This window comes from Arachis ipaensis, chromosome B7 (genome assembly GCF_059453495.1).
Source record: "Arachis ipaensis isolate K30076 ecotype BB chromosome B7, ASM5945349v1, whole genome shotgun sequence".
Lineage (NCBI taxonomy): Eukaryota > Viridiplantae > Streptophyta > Magnoliopsida > Fabales > Fabaceae > Arachis > Arachis ipaensis.
The window spans coordinates 78,516,897-78,534,468 of NC_142442.1; the positions used below are offsets into that span (position 1 = coordinate 78,516,897).

At 35.8% G+C, this 17,572-nt stretch overlaps 1 non-coding gene across 1 annotated transcript; it reads left to right on the top strand.

The window, feature by feature from the left end:
* Positions 1 to 360: 360 nt before the first annotated feature.
* Positions 361 to 468, top strand: LOC148553076 (small nucleolar RNA R71). Its single transcript, XR_015893509.1, has one exon. It is a non-coding gene; the product is annotated as a small nucleolar RNA R71 (small nucleolar RNA).
* Positions 469 to 17,572: the final 17,104 nt, after the last annotated feature.

Sequence of the window (17,572 nt, forward strand, 5' to 3'; positions counted from 1 at the left end):
ATTCTCAGGATCATAAGCTTCTTCTTCAGATGAAGCTTCTTTGGTACTGCCTGTTGCTGCTTGCATGCCAGACAGACTTTGAGAAATCATATTGACTTGCTGAGTCAATATTTTGTTCTGAGCCAATATGGCATTCAGAGTATCAATCTCAAGAACTTCCTTCTTTTGAGGCGTCCCATTGTTCACAGGATTCTTCTCAAAGGTGTACATGAATTGGTTATTTGCAACTATTTCAATGAGTTCCTGAGCTTCTGCAGGTGTCTTCTTTAGATGAAGAGATCCTCCAGCAGAGCTGTCCAATAACATCTTAGACAGTTCAGACAGACCATCATAGAAGATACCTATGATGCTCCATTCTGAAAGCATGTCAGAAGGACACCTTCTGATCAATTGCTTGTATCTTTCCCAAGCTTCATAGAGGGATTCACCTTCCTTCTGTCTGAAGGTTTGGACTTCCACTCTAAGCTTGCTCAATTTTTGAGGTGGAAAGAACTTTGCCAAGAAGGCATTGACTAGCTTTTCCCAAGAGTTCAGGCTTTCTTTAGGTTGTGAATCCAACCATATTCTAGCTCTGTCTCTTACAGCAAAGGGAAAAAACATAAGCTTGTAGACCTCAGGATCAACCCCATTGGTCTTGACAGTGTCACAGATTTACAAGAATTCAGCTAAGAACTGATGAGGATCTTCCAATGAAAGTCCATGAAACTTGCAATTCTGTTGCGTCAGAGAAACTAATTGAGGCTTAAGCTTTATTGGCATTGTTGTTGGTCACCAAGCACCTTCCTTGCATTGTTGGCATTGTTGTTGTTGTTTTCGGCTGCCATGGCTTCTTCTTGTTTGAAAAGCTTTGTTAGGTCCTCTACAGAGAGTTGTACTTTAGCTTCTCTTAGCTTTCTCTTCAAGGTCCTTTCAGGTTCAGGATCAGCTTCAACAAGAATGCCCTTGTCCTTGCTCCTGCTCATATGAAAAGAGAGGAGAAGAAAATATGGAATCCTCTATGCCACAGTATAGAGATTTCTTGAGATGTCAGAGGAAAATAAAAATAGAAGGATGAGGTAGAGAAAAGAGAATTCGAACTTATCAAGAGGGATAGAGTTTGAATTGTACATTGAGGAGGAGTGTTAGTCCATAAATAGAAGGATGTGAGAAGAGGGAAAGAATTTTTGAAAATAAAGTAAAAAGATTTTGAAATAATTAAAAGAATTTTTGAAAATTTGGTAAGTGATTTTCGAAAACTAAGATTGGGAAAGAAATTAAGTAATTTTTGAAAAAGATTTTGGAATTAGAAATTAAAAAGATATGATTGAAACTTAATTTTGGAAAAGATGTAATTGAAAAGACATGATTGAGAACGTATGATTGAGAATCAAATTAAAAAGAGAAAGTTTTTAAAAATTAAAGTTGATTACTTGACCAACAAAAAATTAAAAGATATGATTCTAGAATTAAAATTTTTGATCCTTTCTTAATAGGCAAGTAACAACTTGAAAATTTTGAATTAAATCACTAATTGTAGCAAGGATTTTCGAAAATAGTAATAAATAAAAAAATTGAAAAGAAATTGATTTTGAAAGGATATGATTGAAAAGATATGATTTAAAAAAGTTTGATTTTGAAAAATTATGAAAATTTGCAAAAGATTTGAATTAAAAATAAAATCTTCCCTCTAGTGTCCTCCTGGCGTTAAACGCCCAAAATGGCATCCATTCTGGCGTTTAACGCCCAAAATGCTACCTTTTTGGGCATTTAACGACCAGCCAGGTACCCTGGCTGGCGGGCGTTTAAATGCCAATTTTCCTTCTTCACTGGGCGTTTTGAACGCCCATCTTTTTCTGTGTAATTCCTCTGCTGAATGTTCTGAATCTTCAATTCTCTGTATTATTGACTTGAAAAGACACAATTTTAAAATTTTTTTTGAATTTTTAATGATGAGAAACAATAAAAAATGCAACTAAGATCAAATAAACAAGGCATGCAAGACACCAAAATTCAGAAGTTTGTATACTAAGGACTATAACAATTTAAAAATGCATGTAAGAAACAACAAAAGACACAAAATAAGAGAAATTAAAGATCAGAGCAATGGAATCATCAAGAACAACTTGAAGATCAATGAAGAATATATTACATATATTCGAAAAATGCAAGAAGAATAAAGACATGCAATTGACACCAAACTTAAAAATTGACACTAGACTCAAACAAGAAACATAAAATATTTTTTATTTTTATGATTTTATAAAAAAAAAATTTTTTGATTTTTCAAAAATTATATGGAAAAGAAAGTAAAGAGATTCAAAATTTTTAATAAGAATTCCAGGAATCATGCAATGTTAGTCTAAAACTCCGGTCCAGGAATTAGACATGGCTTACTAGCCAGCCAAGCTTTCAGTAAAAGCTTCGGTCCAAAACACTAGACATGGCCAATGGCCAGCCAAGCTTTAGCAGATCATTACACTCAACAGCAAGATTGATAGAAATCAACAAGCTCTTGTGATGATAAGTTGAAACCTCGGTCCAAAAATTTAGACATGGTTTCACAACCAGCCAGACTTCAACAAATCATCATGAAACTCTAGAATTCATTCTTAAAAACTTTGAAGAACAAAATAGAAATTTTTTTTTGTATTTTAAAAAAAAAATTCGAAAAAAAGCATAAAACATAAAATAAAATTACCTAATCTAAGCAACAAGATGAACTGTCAGTTGTCCAAACTCGAACAATCCCCGGCAACGGCGCCAAAAACTTGGTGCACGAAATTGTGATCATCAATGGTGCCAACAACTTGGTACGCACAATTGTAATCTCAACTCTTTGTCACAACTCCGCACAACTAACCAGCAAGTGCACTGGGTCGTCCAAGTAATAAACCTTACGTGAGTAAGGGTCGATCCCACGGAGACTGTCGGCTTGAAGCAAGCTATGGTCATCTTGTAAATCTCAGTCAGGCGGATTCAAGTGGTTATGGAGGATTGATAATTAAAATATGAATAAAACATAAAATAAGATAGAGATACTTATGTAATTCATTGGTGAGAATTTCAGACAAGCGTATGAAGATGCTTTGTTCCTCCTGAACTTCTGCTTTCCTATTGCCTTTATCCAATCATTCATACTCCTTTCCATGGCAAGCTGTATGTTGGGCATCACTGTTGTCAATGGCTACTTCCCGTCCTCTCAGTGAAAATGGTCCAAATGCGCTGTCACCGCACGGCTAATCATCTGTCGGTTCTCGATCATGTTGGAATAGGATCCATTGATCCTTTTGCGTCTGTCACAGGCCCAACACTCGCGAGTTTGAAGCTCGTCACAGTCATCCCTTCCCAGATCCTACTCGAAATACGACAGACAAAGTTTAGACTTTTCGGATCTCAGGAATGGCCACCAATAATTCTAGCCTATACCACGAAGGTTCTAATCTTAGATTAGAAACCCAAGAGATACACATTCAAGCTTGATTGCATGTAGAACGGAGGTGGTTGTCAGGCACGCGTTCATAGGTGAGAATGATGATGAGTGTCATGGATCATCACATTCATCAAGTTGAAGAATGAGTGTATATCTTAGAGAAGAAGTAGGCGTGAAATGAATAGAAAAACAGTAGTACTTTGCATTAATTCATGAAGAACAGCAGAGCTCCACACCTTAATCTATGGTGTGTAGAAACTCTACCGTTGAAAATACATAAGAATAAAAGGTCTAGGCATGGCCGAATGGCCAGACTCCCAAATCGTGAACTTACAAGTTCAAATATGAAACGTGTGTAAAAGTCTCTAAGTCTCTCTAATACAATAGCAAAAGGTCCTATTTGTAGAAAACAAGTAACCTAGGGTTTACAAAAATGAGTAAATGATGCAGAATCTACTTCCGGACCCACTTGGTGTGTGCTTGGGCTAAGCATTGAAGCTTTCACGTGTAGAGGCTTTTCTTGGAGTTAAACGCCAGCTTTTGTGCCATTTTGGGCGTTTAACTCCAGCTTTTATGCCAGTTCTGGCGTTTTGACGCCAAAATTTCTATGCTGACTTGGAATGCCGGTTTGGGCCATCGAATCTCGGGAAAAGTATGGACTATTATATATTGCTGGAAAGCCCAGGATGTCTACTTTCTAACGCAATTAAGAGCGCGCCAATTGGTCTTCTGTAGCTCCAGAAAAACCACTTTGAGTGCAGGGAGGTTAGAATCCAACAGCATCTGCAGTCCTTTTTCAGCCTCTGAATCAGATTTTTGCTCAGGTCCCTCAATTTCAGCCAGAAAATACCTGAAATCACAGAAAAATACACAAACTCGTAGTAAAGTCCAGAAATGTGATTTTTATTTAAAAAACTAATAAAAACATAATAAAAACTAACTAAAATATACTAAAAACAATGCCAAAAAGCATATAAATTATCCGCTCATCATGCGCCTACAACAAACAACTACTATCCTTCTATTCGCCTTACTAAGATCTGCAGGATAACCACAAATTACTCAATCTGGCAATTCTCGTAGGATTCGACCCTCACTCACCTGAGGTATTACTTGGACGACCCGGTGCACTTGCCGGTTCAGTTGTGCGAGTTTAAATTTCGTACACCAACAAGTACTTTAAGGGTGTAAAACACATGGATTTAAAGTACTTGACTGTTAAAGAAGAAGATCAGAAATAAAAAGTATCTATTGAGCATATTGTTACTGATATGATGATAGCGAATCCATTAACTAAAGGATTACCACCCAAAATATTTTCTGGTCATGCAATACGGATGGGCATAATTGATAAGTCCTTACTACCATAAAAGTATAATATGTATGCATATGTATGACTATATGTTTTGCTTACTTTGTTATGACACTTGTGAATTCAATTAAGATTATGTTTCTACTTACTCACTGATTATCATATTATGGTAATTACATATAATGTTTAGACTGATAACATATTACTATATATTTTCTTATATAAAAGTTAAGTTGAGTTGATTTTATGATACATAGAAGAAATCATGTTACTAATAGACATATTCCGCCATAAACCAATTAATTCAACTCAAGTATGAATGACGATTTAATTATTTTAACATAAAGTATTACGCTTTATGGTTGTTTAATTTTCAAGTTACACATAGACCAAATGGTAGATTGTAAGTTATTTTAATAAACTAATAATTTGATCAATGTAATTAATAAAACTCATTCTAATTATAGTGAAATAAAGATGATGGCTATTACTCAATAAAAGAGTAGAATTAGTGGGATTTTTAAATAAAAAAATAAAATATATCCCTTTTCTCTCTTTAGAACAACAAAATAGATTACGATTTTTTAAAAACATGTGACAAGAGAAGTAGAACGTCTTTGAAAAATATTAATTTTTGGTTTTTCTCTATGCCATCAATGAGGAAAAAACAAAGAAAGAAGAAAAAAAAGAAAAAACATCCAACAATATTGAGAGACTGCACAACAACTCACTTGATTAGAATGTATGCCCATAACACAAAGATCACTAAAAACAGTAAAAACGTGGTCTGCTTATAATTCACAAATATTGAGAAAGAAGGAAGAAAGGGAAAAACATCCAAAAATATTGAAAGACTGTACAATAATAACTCAGTTGATTAGAATGTATGTCCATAACACAAAAATCACTAATAGCAGTGAAAGCATGGTATGCTCATACTTCATAGGTTCTTAAATTAAAATTAGACTCTAACATTAGAAAATAACCACAAGTTAAAAACATCTCAATATTTACTGACATGGATCTGGATATGTATTTTATTTATACTTTTATAATGTAATAATTATAAATTTTAAAATTTTTTATTAGTGTTAGAAATAATTTTTGTATTGATAGTAAAAACTCAAATTTTAACAGAAAGAACGCATAAAATTATGGAGTTGGAGCACTAAAACACCATGAACAGAAGAAATATAAGATTGAAGACACTTAACCCGTTTAATCTTAGTCGAGTTGGACAAAACTAGCAAGTTAGGATACAAATAATTTAAAGTTTAATGGTGACAAAAGAAATTTTATATCAATATCAACGTAACAAAAAATTATGAAAAATCAGTTAATTATGTTGTTAAACAATGATAATTGTAAATGTCCTAGCTAGCATCCATAACGGAAGATTAGCCATATATAATAGATGTTTTCACTAAATGATAAGTGAGTTTGGTCGATAATATTCTTTTTTTTTTTTTTTAAATCTTCCTTTATAAAAAAGAATCAAAGATGACGGTTTTAATGCATAACAAGCTCATAGGAAGAAGCTATTAACTACAAGCTTTAATATGCTTATAAGTTATTTTTGAGCAATATTATAAGTAGCATTATAAAGAAAGCTTATGATATAAATACATCTATCCTAAAATTAACTATTAAAATAAATAATTAGTATAAAATATATGTTCGAATATAAATACACATTAAAAATGAATCGAACAATATATATATTTATACATAATATATTAATTATTGATTTTAGTATACAAAGAATATTTTTATTGTAAAAATTATCATTATGAATACAATTCTTTTATTTTCATATATAAATTTTTACTTCTATTTTTATTTATTCATCTTAATTTCACAATGCATTATCAATACAAAGATTCTTAAGATAAGAAATTTTAGTGTTAGTCTAGATTAACTTTTTGAATAAAAAAATACTTTTTTTTTTCAAAAATAAAGCCCTTTTATTAATTTTAATACCTTTGAATACATCTTTTAAGAAAAATAATTTTATTAAAAAAATAAATTATTTACTTTTTCTAAAAACTAATATTACCTTATTTTTAAATAAAGTAGAAGTAAAAAATATTTTTAATATTTGAAAACTCGTTTTAGAAAATCAATCCAAATATAAAATAGATTTTTTATATTAAAGAAGATCTTTTAAAAAGAATAAAGAAAATAAGTACTGTTTTTAAAAATCAATTCAAATTGACTCTTAATTATGTCAAATTTTTTTGTTTAGAATTTATACTACTTCATATGCTTAGAAAAAATTATTTCTCATCTATTGCGAATGTTGAAATTTGCCTTGAACCTATGGGTTTTTATAAAACCTGGTCAAATCATAATTAATTAAGTAATTAATTGAATATGGATAAAAATGTTAAAAAATTTAGCAATTAAAATTTGACAATTTAAATATGATATTTGGACTTAGTGGATTTTTCTGAGTCGGAAAACATAATTTTCTGCGTAAAAATGCGCACTGAAAATTTGACCGGTAGTACCGGCTGAAATCTGTCAGGTACTACAGTTGGAAAATTAATTATGAGTGTGAAAGGTTAAAAAGTTAAATTTTTGTAGTTGAGATGGTAAAAATAATTAAAACGCACATTAAAACTCTAATCTTAAAGGTTTTTGCCCAAAATTAGACCAACGGGTTAAATAGAGTAAACTAGGCCCAAGTGGCCCAAGCCCACACTATATAATAATTTATTTCAGCACAAAATAACACATTTTCCCCCATTTTGAGAGAAAAATATGCTGAAATTGGGAGAGAAAGAAGAGAGAAATCCTAAACCCCCTTTTGATCTTCAAAGTTCCATAACTTTTTATTCGGAGTTCCGATTGACGTGTCGTTTACGGCCATGCGTAGCTCTTCTCATTCTCTTTGATTCTATCTAGGTATTGTGGTGAATAATTCATTCTCGTTTGCCCAATTTCATTTTTCTCTTCAAATTCATGTTTTGGTTTGGATTTTGAAAAAATCTTATAATTTTGGTTGTTTAGGAGTGCTCTAGTATGAGCTATTGATGAGTTTCATTAACTATTTTCATGGGTTAAGGTAAGAACCCTCAAACCCTTGTGATTTATGAGATTTTATAAACCTTAAGTTGATGTATGTATGAAATTGTGTATATTAGAGTATTGGGTGCTTTTGAGTACGCATTTGGAACTTGGAATTAGCTTGTAGAATTTTTGGGTGAGCCTTAAAGTAGAAAATTCAAGTGTTGGGTGTGAACCACCATCACTAAAGGTACGGTTTAAGTTTTATTTAAGTACCGTGTGGTGTAATGAGAATACCTAGGATAAGATTATTGCTTGAAATTGAACGAATTTATGCTTGATTTTTGTTAAAATTTTGAATGATTAATGAGCTTTATGGTTCGGCCACCAAAAATAGCCCATGATGAAGTTGTTATTGATGAATTTGGGGCTGATATCAAGTATGATTTAATGAAAATTTTGAAAGATTTGGTGGTTGGATGGTTAAAGTGAACTCTATGAAAAATCGGTAACCAAAAAGGTCGAAAACAAATTTAAAATAAAATATATATTTTGAAAGATCACAAAAAGGGTTTTGGTTTTAAGAATAAGTATTTGTCACCAACACAATATGAAAATGTAATTTGATAAAAGATCGAGGTTAAAAATAGTAATTATATAAGTTTTGGGGTATTTTATAAAATGTTGGTTTAAAAAGTAAAATATTTAAAAGTTTGGGATTTAAAACGAAATTTCTAAAGTTTAAGAATAAAGTATTACAAATTGGTTTTTGATATTAGAATAAAAATATTAAATATTACTAATCTTTAATCAATATTATTACTTATACTAATTTAACAGGTATATTTTATTAGTATATTTTTATTAAAGTTATTATTTTTATTAAATAAGAAAGAAAGATAAAATAATAACATTTCCAAAAAGCATTAGAAATATAGAGTTAAATTGAGAATCTTATGATTCTCTTTTTATAAAACATTTAGAAAAAGGCGAAAGAGTAGTGCAAAGATAACATGTGAAGTTGAAAGAAAGAAAATAAAAGAGAAAAGATAAGTAACAATTGATTTTGTCTACTACTTGAGGTGCAGTAGAGATATGGTGGTGAGTCCACCTAGAATCGCTTTCCAGTGTAAGGAAAACATACTTCAGTTGGGAGAGTTATGCCTGTAATGGAAAGGACTTACAGAGGTTACATTCGGCATGCTATAAGGTAGATTCCTTGCAGAGGTTATGCCACTAGAAAGCCATATCCAACACGGGGTGTTGGATTACGTCAGGAGCGGGTAGAAACCGACAGATGAGCACATCACCTGTAGTAAGAATAGACATGTATCATATTGTTTGCACATATTTTCTATAAAATTCATTATCTGTGGTTATGTATTCCTGTGCTTAATTTCTGTGTTCTCTAAATATTGAGTTTGGTTGTGCCGTGTTAATTGTTGTTGCTGGCTAAGTATATTATAAAATGAATCTAACTAGCTACCTCGACCCTACTAAGGACTTCCTAGTTCTTACCCCTTCTTTTCCCCTTTTAGATGGAGACGGGAGTGATCTTCTATGAGCTTGATTACCCGTATATCTACGAGGACCCGATGCATTGTAGTTTCTATATAATAGCTACAGAGCCTCGAGTACACCTATACATATTATGCGATCATCCTTTTCAGCACCTTATTGATTCCCTGTACTTTGAGCCGGATGCACCGTATGAGTTTCTGCTATCGTGGCTTCATCCGAATGCACACTACCATCTTTTCCTGGATGGACCTGGACATCATGTTCAAGCAGACATAAACATAAACGTAAATCCTATTTCTTCAAAATCGACCTTTAAGAGGGATATACAAGTTAAAATACAAAAACGAAAAACATACATATATATGATAAGTAAAAAATAAAAATCCCAAAAGTAGTTTTCGCTTGCGGAGAGGATCCGGCATGCTTAGCGAGGTGCGTCATGTCCTGTATCTGAAAACATAAAATTTCCAAAACGGGTGAGAACCAAAAGGTTCCCAATAGGATAACAGTTCCAAATAGAGACGATGTAAAACTATCCGAACCCACTAGGCAATCCTAAGTTCCAACAACTGAGATCCAAGCCTAGGGTTATACTAATCCAAAACCGGGTAAAATACTCTACATACTTCACTATATATTCATGGTCCAAACCTTAATCTCATCCCACATTCCACTCATCCTGTCTCTTTTCAATTCAATACCACAAAATTTTAGTATTGATTTCGGTAATTGTAACCTGTAGATACAAACACAAATAATAGGATGCAAACACAATCAAGAATAGTTATAACATATACAGCAATTAGCAATTAAGCAGATATATACAAGTAGGCAAACTAAAATAATGCACACTCAAATAATTTCACATAAATGCAAATGATGCATGCTTGTTCTACTGGCCATGAGCTCACGTGTCAGTTATATTATCAGAACCCGATACATCTAGTCGCTAACCTTGACATTGTCTTTCTGTCATTCATCTCCATGAGGAATAACAATAATCTCGACTTCATCAGAAGCTGGTCTGAAAAGGGCAGTGCACACCGTTGCACCTCTCACGGGAGGCAACGCTATTCGGGAATTGCGAGCCCGACCATCCTTACAACAAAAGAGAGCCACGAAACAAGCAGGATCAACCACCATCCTTGTTTTGGCATAACTCGGCTTAGAGCAAGCGGGATTCACCACCGTCCTTGCCAAGAGTAACATAAATTCATATGCAAGAGGGTTAAACCATAACTTTGTCAAAATATGTCTCAGTTCAGTTCACAGTAAAATCTTTACTCAGTAATTACATTAGCCATAAGCTTTCGTTAATAATCATTCACTTTAATTCACAACATCTCCCAAAACATCAATTTAGTCAAATCCATAAGTTCACACTTGTTCCCAAGCCTAAAAACTAGTTATCGGACCTTAATTGGGGTTATGAAATTTTACAAGCTTGTCGATAAAGCCAAACAGTTAAAAATAGAGTTTTTATTGGAAAAACAGGGCTTGTGCATACACATCACCCTTGTGCGTACGCATGCATCTGAAAGGTTTCCCAGCTTGTGTGTACGCATGAACCCTATGGGTACGCACAACTTGCAAAATCCATGGGCATGCGTACAGATGCCCCTCATGCGTACGCACAAACATTCCCATACATTCTATTCCGTGCGTGGGCACCATTGAGTGCGATACCAAAAATTCTAGTTTTCAGCAACATTTCAGATTTCAACTCTAAATCTCACTTTTCAAATATTCATAAGTTCGTCTACAAAATTCTGTTTTCCCTCATCTTTATATGATTTTAAAGATCTTTCACCTAGCTTTAATTTAAGGCTAATTTTATTCAAATCCGAATTCCGAGCACCAAGTTATGGCCCGTCGAAGTTGGTCAAAAATCAATTTTTACCAAATTTTGCACAATTTCTCAATCTCACCAATTTTCAATCCAACTCAATTCCAAACCATACCAAAACCTTTTCTAAGCATACTCAACATGGATTTACCTCTCTACCCCATTCTAACCATTTTTCAACACCTAATGTAAGATCCGATTAATTAATGGCTAATTAACCCATAAATGAGAATTTATTCTAGAAAGCCAAAAATGTGATTTTTATGGCTAAATATGATAGAAGAAATTGAGACAAGAATTTCGGTACCAATTTTATAGAAATCAGACCAAGATTGGATCGAACGGGCCAAACCGGGCCAACCGGACCCAAAGTGAGCCCTTGGCCTAACTAAACTAAACCAAAACCCTAGTTTTCAGCACTCTCTCTCTTCACTTATCACTCAAACACGCTAAAATGGAGTAAGGGAGGGGAAGAACACTCTCTCAAACTTCTATCTCTCACTTGATCTTCAAACTACCATAACTTTTGATCTAGAGCTCCGATCGCCGCACCATTTACAGCCATGCGTTCACCGCGGAGAGCTCTACAAAACCCATACAATCAATCTTGAGGTAAGCCACGTTTTACTCTTTGAAATTCCAGCCCTTGTTTTTGAGTTTCATGGGTGAAATGTTGAGATTTTGGGTTCTTTGATGTTATAGGACCCAACTCTCTTGAAGGAGAAGGTTAATCTTGTCTCCTTGGACCTTGGGTGTGGTAAGATTCTCAACCCTAGTGTAAATTGTGGTTCTATGATATTTGGGTATTGAGATGTTGTGTATGGATATGATGATTGTGGCTTAGGTTGTGTATATGTGAATATTGGAGCTTGATTGGTGATTTTGGAAAGCTTGGAAGAGGGTTTTGTATGATAAAATCTGTTCTTGGAGGTATTGAGATCTTGAGAGCTTGTGGACAAGTGGTTTAGAAGTGCTCCGGTTGAGCGTGGGAAATCGGCTAAGGTATGGTTTCGGTTTCTCGTATCTAATATGTAATGTGGTAGGAAATACTTAGGCTAGAGGCCCTAAGATAGGCATTGAATTGTTGATGTTGTTGAATGGTTGAGATATATGATGTGTTCATATATGCGATTATGAATATTGATGCCTTGATTGTGTGATATGTGAGAAATGCATGTTGTGATATATGCTTGATGGATGGTTGAGGTTGAATTGATGGGTGGTACCATGTTGATGGTGAGTATGATGTTGATTATGTATAATGATGGTTGATTGAAAATAGTATTATTGGAAATTTGGATGAGGAAGGATGTATGACATGATATTGTGTTTATCCTTTAGCCATTTGATTGAGAAGTGTTAAAATGGTTGGATGTGGTTTTGGGAACCTTGGTAAAATGTCAATGTGTGAGTTGAGGATGGCTTGTTGTTGATTTTTGTACATTTTGAATGATTTCAAAGAAAAGGGTTGAAATTGGCATGTTTTGATTGATTTTGAAAAGAGTTGAAAGTGGCTTGTTTTGAAAATGGCACTTTGTGGTTTTGTATGAAAACATGGTTTTTGGGCATACTTTGACGGGACATAACCTGGACTACAGATCTCTGATTTGTGCCAAATTTGTTTAGAAATGAAATTGGATCCGGGATGTCCATGCCGTTCAAAGAACGGGTGAAAAATGACTTAAAATGAGCGAGTTATGACCGTCGGAAGATTGGGGGTTGAATCTGTGAATTCTGCAGCTTTTAACTTAGAAAATTTTTAGCAGAATAACCCTCCGCGCGTAGGTGCACTTGGCGCGTGCGCGCCATTCTTCCAGGAAGCACCATCCACGCGTGCGCGTGGTGTACGCGGGCGCGTCGATGCGTTGCGCCATATGCCCAGCTATTTTCCAGAGAGTTGTGCCAGTTTTGTGCCTGGGCGCAAGAGCACCCACGCGTACGCGTGGCTGACGCTTCCGCGCCGTTTGGATATTTTTCAACCCGCGCGTTCGCGTGTATGACGCTTGCGCGTCGATGAGTTTTTGGCCATCCGCGCGTGCGCGTGGAGTGCGCGTACGCGTGGCCCTGTTTTCATCCCAAATTTGATTTTTGAGTTTTAAAAGCCAAATTTCATACTTCTAAGCCTCCGATCTCACCACTTATATCTTAAACCATTATGATATGCCTAGCATGAGGAAAAGGGCTAGTGAATGTGGTAACTTGCGAGTGAAGCAAGGGAGAATGGATGATCATTGAGGATCAAAGATGATTATGTGAGATGCGGTGGATGGCGGTGGAAGTGCTTGTTATGCCATGGGCCAAAGGGCCGTAATTGTTAATGAATTTGCTGGTTATGGATTTAACCGTGAGCCGGATGGCTGGATTATTGCCGTGTTACGGCGGAGCCATGATTATGGCTAAGTATAAATGCATATATGCTGTTGAATGAATTGTGAATGTTTGCACTTCCACTATCGGAGATGAGAGTTTCCCTGGGAGAAAGCAGTGGCTAGCCACCACGTGCTCCGGGTTGAGACTCGAAGCTCTGTTAACCCTATGTCGTCAGGGTGGCTGGGCACTGTGAAAGCCCCGAATGAGCTCACCCCCATAAATATTCACCAGTGAGGGTGATGGATATGGATCATGATTATGATCAAGTTTATAATGAGTATAACTCGAGTTGGAGAGACACGACAGAGGGACAGTCCAATGGTTAGCTACCAGGGATTGTCGGGTTGGCTCTATAACCGACAGATGATATCATCAGCCACTAGAGACAAGTATGCATCATAAGCATACTACATGAATTGTTTGAGATTGCCTATTTGACTGCATATTACTTGTTAATTGTCTAAATGCCTTATTTGTTCCTATTTGTAAATCTCTTGTCTGATATAACTGTGTTTGCTATATTATACTCCTGCTGGTGGTTGGGAGGTTTAAAGTAATTGGAAAGGGAAGTATTAGTTAGACTGAAGAATCTTTAGTCAGTTGCCACTTACGGTTTAGTTTGTTTATAAGCTTTGATATTATCTCGAGGAAGTTCTAGGATTGCCTTCGGCTTTCCTCTATTATTATGTATTATATATGTGGAAGCTGTTACCGTGCTGGGGACCTCTGGTTCTCACCCATGCGGATTTTGTGGTTTTCAGATGTAGGACGCGAGACTTCTCGTTGAGGCATGCTGGAGATTTCTGGATTAGCGAAGATCTTTGTTCTCGGGACTCTGTTTTGGGTTATATATCTTGTTTAGATATTTTATCTCTATTAAATAATACAAACTGTGATGACTCCTCTTATAGGAGGTTTTGGAGAATAGGTTTCTGTATTTGTATCCCTTTGGGTTTTCCTTGGGGTTTTCCTTATTTTATTATATGTATATATTGCTATGCTCGGACCGGTTATCTTCGCAGTCGGATTTTGAGTCTTGATATTCCTGTTTTTGACACTCTTTATATATATGATCTCGCGTTAGCTTATCCCTGTTTGTTTCGTTATCTCTGTATGGTAGGGTGTTACATTATGGTATCAGAGCAGTTCGTTCCTATAGAGCCTGAGGAATGGACTGACTATGCTTCTGTGCATTCTCTGTATATATGTCATGTGCTGTTAGTATATCTGCTTGATATAATTGGCATAAACGTTCATGAGCATGCATTTGGGACTTTGAAGCACTAGACTTCCGATATTGAGACTGATCAACTTAATATCGATTGTTTGGTGTGTATAGGAACCAGATGGCGCCTCGTGGACGCGGTAGAGGCCGTGGGAGAGGTCATACGAATGCTCGTGCGCCAGGGATTAACCCTAATAACCCGGTGAATTTTATGACTGCGTTGGAGAACATGGCTGCTGCTATGCAAGCCACTGCTGAGGCTCTTTGATGCCAAGGCATCTTAGGCTAGTTTCACTAGCCTTTTTCTTTTATTTTTAGTTGTTTTATGCATTTTCTAGAGCCTTAAGTAATCATTTTGGGCCAAATAGTCATGCTTGTCTTAAATCATTCAACATGAAGATTTTGATGCAAATTCCATGAGTTTTTAGTTATATTACTTGAATGCTATGAATGGAAGATTTCTCATGAAATTTTGCAAGACTTTGATGCAATTGTTTGGATGATTTCAGGGAAGAAGAGGCTAGGCAAGGAAGCAACAAAATCAATAAAGGAAGCTTGAATATCACATGTGGAGTTTAAGTTCCAGTTTAAGCTTAAACTGGAACTTAAACTACCAAGCCATATAATGCTGGAATTGAAGTTTAACCTCCAGTTTAACCTTAAACTGGAGGTTAAACGCCAGAAGTGAGAATCTCACCAGGGGAGCATTTCCACGTTTAACCTCCAGTTTAACCTTAAACTGGAGGTTAAACGCCAGAAGTAAGAAAGGCACCAGGAGCATTCCACGTTTAAGCTCCAGTTTAACCTTAAACTGGAGCTTAAACGTGTTCGACTATTTTTCTCCTCCAGGGTTGCTTTCTCATTTCCACGTTTAAGCTTCAGTTTAACCTTAAACTGAAGTTTAAACGTGCTCGAGCTTGTGCCTCTAGGGAGTGCCAGCGTTTAAGCTCCAGTTTAAGCTTAAACTGGAGCTTAAACGTGTTATATGGAACAGCTTGACCATGCCTTCTTCAAACATAAATAACTTGAGCTACAAAACTCCAAATGAGGTGATTCAAAATGCATTGGAAAGAAGACATCTAGAGCTTTCCAAGCATATATGGCATGCATGGTGGATACTAAAAATTGAGGGAGAAAACAGCCCCGTAATGTGCATAGAAGAGCATAGTACCAACATGCAATCAGGCCAGCTGACCTCTTCACCTTCCATGAAGTATAACTCGAGTTGTAGAAATCCAATTGAGGTGCTTCCAGTTGCATTAGAAAGCTGACATCCATAGCTTTCCAACGAGGTATAATAGTCTATATTTGGCATCAAATTGGCAAGGTTGAAAAGAGAACAAAGTGACGACTCAAGAAAGGGGGGTGCAACGTTTGAGTGTAGTTTAATGGATCATTATCCTTTTTGGATCAATTATGTCACTCTACCCTTCAAGCAAGCAAGGCCCATCAACAACACCAAATCAAGGCCACAAGAATCATCTAGAATAGTTTATTTTCATTTGATTGTAATTTGCTTTGAATTTCATTTTCATTTTGTAATTTAGGGAGCCTATTTAAAGGCCTTAGTTTCTGCATTTGAGAAAGGAGGGGGATTGAAGGGGAATCCAGCCCCTGAGGGGGAGAGAACTGGAAATCATTTTCTTTTAGTTTTGTAATTGAATTCAGAGCTATGACTCACTAAACCCCTTTCATTGGGTTAGGGAGCTCTATTGTAATTCAATGAATCAATAATAGTTTTATCTTCTTCTTCAATCTTTTCTCTTGAATTTTGTTAGAAAGCTTCTCGATTTAATTCCATTGGGTAGTTGTCTTGGGAAAGAAACTACCCATAATTGGAATCCTTCGGAACCTTGGGAAAGGAATGGAGGATTCATGCTAGAGAAGCTTTCTCACAGTGAATTGGATTGGGGTTTGGATGGATATTGTGACATGTAATCCTACCAAATTGTGGTTCATGAAACTGTGTGGTATAATCAGTGATCGAGCATCATCTCTTCTTATGAACATTTAAACCAAGGGATTGGGAATTTGTTCGTTTTTAGAGAGAATTGGTGAGCCAAGGGATTGGGATCCAATCATATAAGATTGCCAAGCAAAATTCAATGAATGCATTGGTTGAGGAAGGAATAAAAATGTTTTGATTCGGAGATCTCAATATCTTCTAACACCCAATGAATTCCCCATTTCTGATCTACCACTTTCTCTTTACATTCTGCAATTAAATTCATGCAATCACCCCATCCCTTTTAATTTCAGCAATTTAGCTTCTCGCTCTTAATTTCATGCAATTTTACATTCCGCAATTCTCATCTAAATTTTGATTCCGCTCAACTAGAACATACTTCTAATCCGAATTGCTCACTCAACCAATCCTTGTGGATTCGACCTCACTCTATTGTGAGTTTTTACTTGACGATAACCGGTGCACTTGCCGGAAGGAATTTTGCCGATCGTGCAATTTCCTAAATCGTAGCATAACAAGTTTATGCGCATCACTCTTGGTCAACAGATAAACAACCATGGTAATGACGGAGGTGGAGTTCAGGGCCCGATGACACTGGCGAACTTTTTGAAGGTTAAACCCCCGAAGTTCAAGGGAACTACTAGCCCGACTGAAGCCGATACATGGTTTCAGGCTATGGAACGAGCACTGCAAGCGCAGGTGGTACCTGAAGGGCAGCGTGTGGAGTTCGCTACCTATTTGCTCACTGGTGAAGCGTCGCATTGGTGGCAGGGTATCCGACGCCTCCTGCAGCAGGGTGATGATTATATCAACTGGGATGTCTTCCAAGAGGAGTTCTATAAGAAGTACTTTCTGACTTCTGCTAGGACGGCCAAAGAGCTTGAATTGTTGCAGCTGAAGCAGGGTACTATGTC